Genomic DNA, 14,063 nt, shown 5'->3' on the forward strand with positions numbered 1-14,063 from the left:
CATTTATAGATTTATTTATTCAGCTAACTTACTTGTTTCTCTATATTTATGGACCAGGGATTCAATTTTTTATTTTGAGCTGATGTTGCAGGTCCAAAGTGATATTTAAGGACAAATCAGAGACTAGATTTCAGAGACAACATTTCATGTATGAAATATGTCATCATGGTAGCATTTTGTAGGATAACTTTTTGGCATACATCGACTGAATTCAAGACAACATTAATTGTTAGCTTTTCAAACAGTTTTATGTCTAAGTCATTGACAACCAGTCAACCTTAATAAATTCATTCTTAATTTTTTCATACTTATATTTCATACATATTTTATATTTATTAAAAAAGAACTAAAATAAAATTATTTTATATTAAATGTCTTTACAAGACTTGCCGCTACAAAAATAGCCATTTTTAATTAAAACATGCAACATATAACCCAGTACAATCTGTTTCATGTCCTACTGCCTTGTAAGATATGCTTTTTTAGACAGGCTGGAAGATGCTTTCGGTTGAGTAAAGGATATGATGTATCAATAAAAAAACTCATCTTGAGTAAAACACTCCCTGCTTAAAGGCTCTTGGTTAAGTAAAGGCTAGAAATGGTGTCTTAATAAAAATACTCATCTTAAACAGACATTAAATGCATCCCACCAATGTCTTGTAGAAAGCCTCCTAGGCAAAGAAATAAGGACTAAATGGATTCTATCTGCTGATCAGCCTCGCACCCCTTCTTTATCTATTAGGCTGGCATAGATGTACTTATAATACATTACTTCCAGTTTAGGATGATGAATGCTGGATCTTCTTGACTGATTGCATGGGTTTGCTTGTGTCTCTGCTTTAATGACTAGGCAACTCATTCTATTATCTCTTAACAAGGTTACACCTCTAACACTCAGTTTTATGGTGAGACCGGCAAGTAGTCAGGTTTCTTGAACTCTGTGGTAGCTCTCAGAAACGCTGATTCCATCAATAGCTGTAAAATATCAGAGTACTAACAGTGCCATGTTGTGCATGATTGGTGTCCCTGTTCATACTTCTGGTGTGCATTGTTTTTGTCATATTTGGAGCCCTTTGTTACAGCTTAGGTTTATTAATGGTAATGAGGTCTTTAACCAACTTAAAAAATGACTGAAGTATTAAAAACTATAAAACTTTCTGTTGAGTTTTATCTCTTTATTTATATTCTGTTGAGCTTTATCTCTTGCAAAGTTTAACAGACCTACTTGCTCTTTGTGAGATCAATTTGAGTTCGGCTGACTCATCTTGTGATCTTAGTATTGATGGCTATCTTCCTTTAATATGTAAAAACTCCAATAGTCACATACTTGGCCTGGGCCTTCAAATTCATATGAATTCATCCATTAGTCAGAAAACTAGGTTTAAATCCACAGACTATTTTTTATGTACTTTTGTTTAGAACCACTTCTCTCTATCACCTTTCTCTTTGTTCTAAATTGCTCTCCTTCATCAAGACTGCACTTATTTTGATCAAATTGACCAGAAATAACATCAAAATTGGCTCTTTCTCTTTATCACTCAGCCATTATCATTGTTAATGGTGACTTTAATGCTCATTACACTGAGTGGCTTGGTTCTAATGTCAGTGACTCTGCAAGTGTTAGGACCACATCTTTTTCCTTTCTCAAACACAAATAGTCAACTTTCCAAGTTGCTTTCCAGACCATCCAAATCATTTACCTTCCACTTGTATCTTATTTCTGCTCCTAATCAGTGCTCAGTTTCTCCATATTCATCCTTAGGTGCATTTGATTACAAATTCACCACACCTCACCCATAATCTACTTTATATGTATGTTTGTGTTCTGACTAAACCTCTGACACATTGTTGACTCACCCATAAGTTACTATCCCTATGTTTGTGTTCTGTTTGAACTTCTGGGGCAATGTTCATTAACCAATAAATTACTTTATGTGTGCTTGTGTTCTGTTTGAACCTCTAGCATGGTATTCACTTACCTGTAAGTTGCTTTATGTATGCTTATGTTCTATTTTTTTATGTTTATATGTATATTTGTGTTCTGTCTGAAACTCTGGCACAGCGTTTACTCACCTGTAATTTACTTAATGTTGTTTGTGTTCTGTTTAAATGTTTAAATCTGTTTTGATGCAGTATGAGCTCAATAACTAACTAGTTACTTTAACTATAAACCTACATTCACCTTAATCTCTAGTATTTGTTAGATGTAAAAATTTTTTAATGCATTTCTTAAGTATTTTACCTAATGTTTTGAGGTAGTTTTTGCAGGAAGAAGCTCCTTTTAATTACTCCAGGTCAGATCAAGTTCAGAAACATCACAATCACCCTGCTACTCATATTATGTAAACCAATACTACCTAACCCATGCCCTGCTGCCTAGAAGGGGGTGCTTTTTTAGGCAAATGCTAGAAGAAACAAACTCTGACATAAAAATCCCCTGCCTTAGGGCTCTTGGTTGAGAAAGGCTTGAGATGGTATCTCAATAAAAATACTCATCTTAGGGCAGGTGTTAACTGCATCCAACTACTGTCTTGTAGGAGGCCACTTAGGCAAAGACTAAAGGGGTAAGCAAAATAAATTTGCTAACCAGCCAGGAACCCCATCTTCATCTATTAAGCAGGCATAGATGTAAACTTGTGTTATGTTGTTTTCTGACTAGGATAATGAATACACTAAGTACAAGAAGTAAAAAAAGAATTCCTTGAAAATTTTAGCCTCTAGCTCATTGAAGATCCAGAAATATGAACATTTTACATTTAACAGATGTTGGCCAGGCCCCTCTTGTCCCCTCAGAATTGCAATGTTTATTTACAGATTTCAAGTTACATGATTTAAAAATATTTGATTTTTTTACTTAAAAGTTTGTACCAGGCTATTTTCAGGGGTGACGAATCCAATGAAACAATCAAAATCTAAAAAATTACTTATAAGTATCTGTAATTATTAATTTGAATAAATTTAGGCAATATTTTATACACCTGATTTTGATGCTCAAGAAACCCATGTGGCCTTAATAATATCAAAAAAAATATTACACATCATTCTATATTAATTGATCATTCCAAGAATATAAAGATTTTGATCTGCAAGTATATGGATTTCCAAATATGTATAACAAGGCATTTTCCCCACTTTTTTGTTGCAGAGTATTGCAATCGATTTTTTGCTTCCTTCCAGATTAGCTGGACTTCAGAAACTTTTAGCATTTCTGTAGTACCAATAAATGTTAAAATTATTTCCAGGGCCCAAGACCCCAGGCAGGGATTGCTGGGTCATGGGCCAGATAGATTTTTCACAGACAAACTTGAGCTCTGAAACTTTTCAGCATTTGTGTAGTCCTGATGAATGAGTGTTAAAATTGTTTCCAGAGCAAGTGACCAGAGGGTCCATAAAGCCGGGGCACTGGGGGCTACACCCCACTTATTTTCTTGAAAAAAAAATTATTTTTTTGCATTTTCAATAAAGTAAAAATAACTTTGAAAATATTGTCTTCAAAAATTATTTTGGTTTAAATTTCTCCGATTTGGTTTTTGATTGTGATCTTTCTTAAAACATTTTAAGAAAATAACAACAATTATAAGATTTTTGATTAGTAAGTATATGGATTAAAAACAGTCATCCATCTAAAATAATGATTTTAACAGAATTTTACAATGCATAATTTAAAACTTTTTGAATTAAAAAGAAAATAGACAGAATGACATTAATCTGTCTGACAACAACAATTGAAGAATACAATAAACAAGTTAACAGCTCATTCCTTTAATTCCAAATGTCAAACAAGATACCTAAGGCAATATAAGAAAAAATTGACAGAAGACTGTTGTATTGTCTTGGTGATTTTGCAGAAAACTACATATTTTTGATTAAAGATGAGATCCTAAGTTACCATTGGTGCCAAAGTCAATGCACATTACACCCCATTGCCCTCTATTTATTAAACGAAAATGAACAGCTTAAAGAAAAATTGTTTTGCTTTATGTCAGAAGGTAATGAGCATGACATTGGTTTTGTTTTTGAAGTTCAGGCACAAATAGTTAATTATTCAAAAAAAATCATCCTAATATTTCCAGCATTCTTTATTTTTCAGATGGTTGTGATGCACAGTATTAAAACCACAAAAACCTTTACAATATCTGTCTCCATTAAGATGATTTTGACATTGATGCAGAGTGGACATCTTTTACTACAAGTCACAATAAGCCACCATGTGATGGTATTGGTGGTACTGTAAAACAATTGCCTGCAAATGCAAGTCTACAAAGCCACATAAATGACCAGATATTAAATTGTAATAAAATGTTTGACTATTAATATGATTTTTTTTTCAAGATTGAAAAAGAAAGACTGACAGAATTGCACACCACTTTGAAAAATTATTTTCAGCTAAAAAGAACCATTCCTGAAACGAGGAGCTATCATCAAATAAACTCAGAATTAATAAATATTACTATTTATTTATAGTAGAATCACTATCTATAGCTATCTATAGCTATCTATAGTAGAATAGCTATCTATACACTAGAATCTATAAATACGAGTGTAAACCAATAACTGAAGACTCTAATATAGCCATGTTTTTTTTTTCTGGTATTCAAATTATTCAACCTAATCAACAAACTAACATCAATACATTAAATTTTGGTGAATTTATTCTGTGCAAATATGATTCATTTTATTGGATTGGTATGATAAAATAAATTGACAATATTGAGCAAGGTTATGGTAACATTTATGAACCCACGTGGTTCTTTTAACAAACTTTTCTGGCCATCAAGTGCAGATGAGTGTTGGTTTCATATTAACAACTTAATTTGTATCACTGACACAACTGTAACAACAACTAGACATATGTAGACTTTGACCAAAAATTTTTGACAAAAATTTCAAAGTTTTTAAAAGACAATATTTTCAAAATTATCTTTACTTTATTAATAATGCAAAAAAAAAAAAATTTTTTTTGAGAAAATAAGTGGGGCTTAGTTGTAAGTGCCCCAGCTTTATGGACCCTCTGGTCATCTACCCTAGAAACTATTTTAACATATGTTCATCAGGACTACACAAATGCTGAAAAGTGTCAGAGCTCCAGTATGTCAGGAAAGTAGTGAAAAATCAATCACAAGTTTCCACTAAAAAAAAGTGAGCCTCATATCCAGCCCCCTCTGCCTGGTGTCATGAGCCCTGAAAACAATTTTAATATGCACATTTATTAGTACTACAGAAATGCCAAAGTTTTCAGAGCTCCAGCTAGTCTGAAAGGTAGTGAAATCAATCACAATACTCTGCTACAAAAAAGTAGCAGAGTATTATATACCATGCTCCATTATCTATATATGGAAATCCATATAATTAAAGAACAAAACTTTTTTTGAAAAGATCAATGAATATAGAATGATGTGTAATATATATTTTTTTGAAATCATCAAGGCCACATAGGTTCCTTGAGCATTAAAAATAGGTATATAAAAATTACACAAATTTATTTAAATTGATAATTACAGGTACTTAATAACAATTTTTTACACTTCTGATCATTTCATTGGACTCGTTGCCCCATAAAATAGCCAGTTACAAATTTTTAAGTAAAAAAATCAAATAATTTTAAAGTTATGTGACTTGAAACCTTAAAAGAAATGTTGCAATTATGAAGTAACAAGAGGGGCCTGGCCAAATCTGCTAAAAGTAAAATAGTCTTAATTCAGGATCTTCTTGGAGCCAGAAGCTAAAATTTTCAAAGGAATTCTTATTTTTATTATTATTACTAAGCACTCTTGTATAAAAATTAGCAAAATCTGAGATGAATGGCAACATGATCTGGATCATTTGACATGAAATTATCCAGTATGCATATGCATCAATTCACCTCTTTGTAGTGGAATCAGGTTTGAGTCTTTTGACCATTGTTTTATGTGTTTTCGATCAGTAACATATACTCTACCACCTTTCTCTATGCTCTTTATCATTCTCCTTCTTACCAACTATGCACTTTTTTAGATGTAACTTCTGATCAAATTGAGACGCTCTCTCTCTTTAACCCTCTGCCAATGTTGTTTTTGTTGGTCACTTTGCTTATCACACTGAATGGCTTGACTCTAACTCCACTGATCCTGCTGGCACTAAAGCCTATAGCTTCTACAATTTTCAATCTCTTTCTCAGATAATTAACTTTGTGACTCATTTTCCTGACAATCCTAATCATTTACCTTTACTCCTTGATTTATGTCTTGTCTCTGATCCTAGTTTGTGCTCAGTTTCTCCTTATTCTCTCTTAGGTGGTTCTAACTATGCAATGATTTCTTTAAATCTTTCTTCTCATACTTCCTTTCTGAAATCCCATAATCATTGCACTACATACTACTACCCTAAAGCTGACTGGGATTCCTTTGGTGATTTTCTTCATGACTCTTCTTGGGTCGACTTCTTTTCTCTCTCAGCTGATAAATGCACCTCCAACGTAACCTCCTGGATGCAGGCAGGAATAGATGCTTTTATTTCTTCTTATCAGTTCTCAACTCAAGTCTCATTTTACTCCATAGTTTTCATCTTCTTGTGCAGCTGCTATATCTGATCATAATTATTTTTTTTATCTTTTTCAGAACAGCAACTCTCTAGAGAACTAAAGGCTATTGATTATCGCAAGAAATTGATGTAAAAAATTGCTGTCTGATGCTAAGCTCCATTATTCTCAGTTTACTTAATCTCGTATCTTATTTCAGAAGTCAGGGTTAGGGTTTTTAAAAATTTTTCAATAGCGTTGTTAACAAGTGTAGGTGTAACATTCCATCTCTCATTCATGAGACTGAACTTATTACCTTTCCGCAGAATTATTTGAAGAAAACCTTTCTTCTGATTCAACTATCGAATTTTATAGTTAATCTCTTCCTTCCTGCAGCATCTGTTGCTAAAGTCATATCTCAATTAAACACTTCTACAGCTTGCGGTCAAGAAAATATTTCTGTCATAGCCTTACAAAAGTGTTATCCAGAACTCTCTGTAATTCTCTCTAAACTATTTAATCAATGCTTGACTAAGTCTTGTTTTCCTGCCTGCTGGAAAATGGTATCTAATGTTCTAATTTTCAAAAATTCAGGTGAATATTCTGAATCCTCCAATTATTGCCAGATCAGTCTTCTTTCTATTATTAACAAGGTCCTTGAGTCTTTGATTAACAAACTTCTCAGATATAATCTTGAGTTGAATAACTTGCTATCAGACAATTAATACGGTTTTCAATTCCCTCGCTCTATGGTTGACTTGCTAACTGTTATGACTGAAAGATTTTATTGTGCATTAGATGGAGGCAGAGAGGCTACAGTTATTGCTCTGGACCCAAAGTTTTCAACAAAGTTTGGCATGCTGGTCTTCTCCATAAGCTTGTTTCATATGGTGTATCCCTGAAAGTTTTTGAGATAATCAAATTGTTTCTTTCTAACAGCTTTATTAAAGTCATTCCTGAAGGCCAACACTCTCGTTGATTACCAGTAACTACTTGGGTACATCAAGGTTTTATCCTTGGGCCTGTTTTGTTTCTTACCTAAATTAATGATTTCCCTGACAACCTTACATCTAAAGTAGCTCTTCTTGCTGATGACTCAACTTTATACTCCTTTCTTGACAAAAGTCAAAAAAGAAGTATAAAGCCAATCTTGAATTTGATTTCACTTCTGTAACAGATTCGAGCATATTAATATATAATATATACAAGCTATTATCTCTAGTTCCATCAACTAAAACTCATTCTCGTTGACTCCTGATTCAGCAATGTCTCATTTGTTTATTGTATCTAGTTTTTTTCCTCACACTTTAACTCTTTGAAACTCTCTCACATCTTCATGTTTTCCAAACTTATACAACCTTCAACTTTTCAAGTATAGTTTAAGGATATTAGAAGTAAGATAAAGCACATTAGGATTGCATTTGTAATTCTGAAAATGTATTATTTTTAAAGCTTTGTTTTGAAGATGAGATATCCTTAAAACTTCTTGCTGTTGAGATTGTCCCCATATTTGACAAGCATATCGTATATGCGAGCCAATATCTATACTATCTCTTCTCCATTAATTTATTTTCAATATGTTGCTGCAAGATATAATCGTAACCAATACTTCTATTTCTTTTACCTAAAGAATTATCCAGAAAAGAGATGCCGCTTTACTATTGCTGGAAATGCCGCTTTACTATTGCAAATCTGTTATTCCTCCTCTCCCAAGCATGGTTCAGATTTTATTACCTCACCTAAAGACAAAGCTGAATTGTTTGCTAAGAACTTTTCATTAATCTTATCTCTTAATTCCACTAGTTAATTCCACTAGATTGATACATTGCTTGACATTCATATCACTCTAGCTTCTGTATCTAAATTGATTTCCTGCTTAGACTCTTCTACAGCTTGTGGTTGGGACAACAAAACTGTAATAGTCTTTCAGAAGTTTTCTTTGGAGTGTCTATGAGTTGTCTATGCTTTTAAAACTATTTAACAAGTATTTATCAGAGTCTTGTTTTCCAGCCTGCTAGAAAGCAGCATCTGTTATCCCTATTTTTTAAAATTTTGAAGAGCAATCTGACTCGTCTGACTACTGCCCCATTAGTCTTCTTCCTATCATAAGCAAGGTTTTTGAATCTTTAATTAACAAACACTTAATCTCTTGAATCTAATAACTTACTTTCTGATCATCAATATGGTTTTTAATCTTCTCATTCTACTGCTGATTTGTTAACGGTAATAAGTGATATGTTTTATTATGCAATAGACAAATGTGGAGGTTTAAGCAATTGCTCTTGATATTTCTAAAACCTTTGATAAAGTTTGACTTGCTGGTCTTCTCCATAAGCTCTCTTCTTAAAATGTATTAGGTAATACCTTGCATGTCTTTATTGTGCTTGCCACTTTCTTACTTACAATTCTAGTTTTTATCTCTATAAATCCCAAATCTTCCCACGTATGGAATACTGTTGCTATATGTGGAGTGGATCTTTGAAAGATGCCTTTAGACAAGGTACAAAAATGCATTGTAAACATAGTGGGACCCAACCTTCAACCATTGTTACATCGCCAAAATGTTGCTTCTCTTTGTCTTTTCTACAAATACTATGGGAGCTGCTCTAAAAGAGCTCGAATAATGGTTGCTTTCAGCCTTATTGAAGATGTTAAAAAAATTCCCAAGCTTGTAAATAAATTTTATTAAGGGGTTTTAAAAAAATGACATTTCAAAATTTCAACTAACATTGCTTCTCATATAGACACCATATGTCCCTAGATATTACTGTATACAAATTTTATGTCACATTTAGACCACTTTATCTGTTTTAATGAACCTAAAGTGCATTTTTTGACTCTTTTTTAGCTTTTTTCAGCCAAATTGCTGGTACAATATAGTGGACCAATATTGAAAAGTTAAATTTTTAATGGTGGTTTTATGCAAATTAATTAATTTGAAATTAAATGTTAATCTTCATCAGTTTAAATAATGGGTCATTCAAACAACTATATTTTGCAAAAGGTTTTTTGCATTTTTTCACACTTCTATAAAGTATAAACAGTCTTTTTTTCATAACTTCTTAATTTTTTAATTAGTAAAGCGGCTACAGAATTCAAGTACTCAAAAAATGAGTTATGATTGTCCCTCTTGTGTGACCTATTGTTTGTCCCTCTAATGTGACCATTTAAGGTAGTTTTTCTTTAATATTTGATGTTTAGCAATAATATCTAAATTTTCAGTAAATATTTATACTTATTTTATATTTATGTCTGTATTTACAGTAAATAAAAATAAAAAACGTCTCCAAAGAAAAAGCCAAAATGTACTAGAAACAGATCAGAAATATTTCTTGTGAAGAAAACTAGTGAGACTATCCCAAGCAATAAGCATCCAAACTGTAAAAACCTTCTGCAGTATAATCTCAATCTTAAAAAGCTAAATTTCAATGCCAGACAAATGAATTTAATCAGCTGTCAATTTAAGATAAACTCTTTCAAGCTTCAGTGCCCTGCAGAGAACACCTACTGCTGTGTGATGTCTAAATTGGTTGTATCATGATATTAAGCTGGATTCCATCTAATTACAACAGACAATATAAGATAAACATTTTAAATTCTTTGTTTATGTTTAAACAAAAATACCAAACTTATAACTTTCAATTGAATTTAAAAGTTATATTTACAAAGTGGAAGCATGCATTTTTGTTGCTTTATTACGTTCTTTACATTGTATTTTTGGTATTTATTAAATTTAATTAGTTAGAGTAAACATTTTCTTAAAATGGGAATCTAATTCTTTATTTGCAATGTATAGGGTGAAGATTCAGAGCACAGTAGATTATTATAACATGTTAAAAAAGGGATGCCACAGGAATGGTCCATCAAATACTTATTTAATTTACATCAAATTACATTGTGCTGTCTGCTCCACAGCACACTACTATTGTGTCGAATCTCCAGGGTTTGCATTAAAAAACCCACCCAAAAAAACTTGCCCAATAAAACCCAATAAAACCTGCTTAAAAAAACTCAATAAAACCTGCGCAATCTGGGTTTTATTGAGTTTTTTTAAAGATATTTTATAATTTTATGATCTATTATAACCAACACTAACATTATAACTATTATATTATTAATAAATTAATTATTAACTATTATTATTAACTATTATTATTAACCATTATTATTAACTATTATTATTAACTGTTATTATTAACTATTATTATTAACTATTATTATTAACTATTATTACTAACTATTATAACCAACAATAACAGCTATCAGAGTAGATTTACTAACAAAATATTAAAAACATAAAATTAATCTTTTTATTACAGATTTAAATTATGTTTAAAAATCTTTTTTTAAATAATTTAAAAATTTCTTTTCATAAATTATTTAATAACATTATATAAAATATATTTTAAATAATGTTAAAGGAGGAAATTATATTAATTTTTAATACCATTAAACAGTAAAAAAAAAAAATTTAACAGATGTGAAATAAATTAAAAAAAAACAACCAAATTTACCCAATAAAAACCCAAAAAACCCACTGGGTTGGGTTATTTTTTTAAATAAAACGGGTTTTTGCCAACCTTGCAAGTCTCATCGCAAACTCTGGAGGTTCTGTGTTAGACTTTGTAGTGTCTAGTGCAATACCATAAGGAGCTATAGAAGAGGTTTTGTTCAAAGAAGGAGTGAAGATTAGTGAACAAATTTTTAATCTTGCGCCATCATTAGTATTCCCAAATTCTACACTTTGATAGCAAGATTGTTAAAGAATTCACAGATGAAAAAAATTTAAACATCACAGACTTGCTGTATTATTCAGGATAAATAGACAGTCAGAGCTACTTGGTATTTAACCTCTCTCTTCAAATACAGGAGAGGAGCAGAAAACAGCAATCATGAAATTTCTTGACCTTAAGTTAAATTACTTACAAGTTTCTTACAAGGATTATTAGCATGCAGATATCATGTGTATGTAAGACGCATTGTTCACTGCTGGGACATCTACCCAATTAGTAACACAAATGGACCAGACAATCCTCTGTTTAATAAGATTAGGCTTGTGTGGAATTCTTTGGATCATGATTCTACTGTATTTAACAGAATAAAGATTGACCATATCACTGATATCTGGTTGCAAGATCAATCCAAAAAAGCTTTAGAGTTCACTGAAAACATTATAAAAATGAAAACGAAGAAGTCAGTACTTTATATTATATAATATTTTAATGGTCAGTACTTTATATCATATAATACTTTATGAAGATGCTCCTCCTATTGAATAACATTCCCAGTCTTAGGGCTCAAGAAAAGAAATAAATCGAAGACATGGCCTTCTTCACTGCAGTGTTTTACACTAAATAGTTTTATAACGGCAGAAATTCCAGTAATTACTTCCTGTCAGGTTTTCTTACTGTAATTTTAACTCCTACTTTTCTACTTTTAATTCCTTATAATTCAAAATGTTTTGAAGTTTAAATAAAAATAACTTATATTATGATTATTTCTTAGGATATGAAAGCTCTGTGGCAGATGACAAGATACTCTGATATCAAACCTAAGTAGGAAAAACCTTTGACTGACTCACTGAAGAGACACACCTGGTCTATTGATCCTACCACTGTTGTTATGACTCTAGTTGATGAAGAGGTCCATCATCTTGGTGAGGTAAACAGGCAGCAAGTGGATTTTAAAATTCTGAACTGCCTAGATTTTCATCAGGATAAGCCTCCTAGCTTGATTTCACTAACAATTGAAGTGAGTTGGTTCATATTTCATCTTTTGAGACATGGAAACTGAACAACTATTATCTGGAGTATGAACATTTTGCCAAAAAAGTTCATACTTTTTTGGCAAAATGTGCTGGACCAAAATCTGCTGGACCAAATGACTTGTTTATGGAATCATTTATATATGGAGGACATAGAATATCCAAGTTTTTTTTTTAATTTATGCTTGTTGTATGGACATTTGGCATCAACATTTTGTGAAGCCACGATAATACCTCAGATGTAAATAATTACAGAGCAATTGCAATCTCTTTCGCTTGTTCTAAAATACTTGAATGTATTTTATTAGAAAGAATCGAATCTCATGAGAATGCTGATGGTTTTCAGTTTGGTTTCAAAAAAAATCATTCCACAAAGTCTTGTACATATTATTTAAAAAAGACAGTTGAATACTATATTTCTAGCGGAAGCCATGAATTCACATGCTTTATAGATTTTAACAAAGCTTTTGATAGCGTTAATTATTGGAAACTGTTTTCTAAATTAATTGATCAGGGTATTGCAAAGAATGTTGTCTGTCTACTTGCATCTTGGTACAAGAATCAAACTATTTTTGTTTGTCAGATGGCAGAAAGTAAACTCTGATAGCTTTAACATAAGCAATGGTGTAATGCAAGGTGGGATTCTTCCAACATTCTTGCTCATATTTTATATAAGAACACTGATTTTCAATATTACAAATATGCATATTGGATATAACATAGGTGGAACTTTTTTGAATCTTTTGGCATATGCCAACAATATTGTACTAATTGCTCCATCTTGGTTTGCATTTCAAAAATTATTAATTGCATTAAATGTTGAAGCCACTGCCATTAACATGTCATTTAATAAAATAAAAAAAACGGTGTGTATGGTATTTAATCCAAAACAGAGATGTTATATTGTGTCAATCAATATTCCACTGTTTACCTTAGCTGAATGTGAATTAGTTTTCATTGACAAATTCAAGTATCTGGATCACATAATAGAAAATGGGTTGTTTGATAATCCTGATATAAATTAAGAGATTAAATGTCTTTATATGCATACAAACATATTAATTAGATGATTCAAGAAATGCTCGATTAAGGTAAAAGTGCAATTATTTAAGACCTACTGCCTCTGTTTTTAAGATGTGGCTCTATGGACTAATTTTAGTGCAAATACTATGTTAAAGCTAGACTCTTATTACAAGAAATGTGCTAAAATGTTTTTAGGATATGACAATTACTCGAGCACTACAAATATGTTTATGGTACTAGGCTTGCCTAATCTAGATACTTTATTGCGTAACTACAGACTTAGCCTTATAAATCAGTTAGAGATAAGCTTCGATAAGCTTTTTTAAAAGGATGCTTATTTAAAAGGATTGCTTGGCAACACAGAGTTGTGATGAGAGCGTATGATGTTTATTTTGATTGGTCAAATAATCTAAATTTGGAGAATCTGCAAAAGTTTAATCAACAATGTGCATTATTATATTTTTTGACACATTTTATTTGTTTCTTTAAAAGTTTATTTGGACTGAATTGTTGTTTTGAATTTGAAATAACTCACCATTTTTGAGAAATTTTTAAAAAAAACCAGAAATGACATTTCTTTCTGGAAAATAACTTTTATAAATTACTTTAACTATTATTCATATATACTAGATGTTTGCTTCATTCTAAAGGGAAAAAAAATCAAAAACCAGTAGAAATCATTATACAAAACAAAATAATTATATCATTTTTTGATAAAATTATTGATTTATCACTGTTTTTTTTTTAATATATTTAAAAAGTGATAGAATTATTTTGAAA

General features: G+C 31.2%; 1 protein-coding gene across 4 annotated transcripts in view; it reads right to left on the reverse strand.

Annotated features, from left to right (window-relative positions):
- The window catches only part of LOC101239840 (probable ATP-dependent DNA helicase HFM1), a 109,250-nt gene that overhangs the window by 73,808 nt on the left and 21,379 nt on the right, over positions 1-14,063 (reverse strand). The gene's annotated exons all lie outside the window — the stretch shown is intronic.

Source organism: Hydra vulgaris, chromosome 13 (assembly GCF_038396675.1).
Source record: "Hydra vulgaris chromosome 13, alternate assembly HydraT2T_AEP".
NCBI lineage: Eukaryota > Metazoa > Cnidaria > Hydrozoa > Anthoathecata > Hydridae > Hydra > Hydra vulgaris.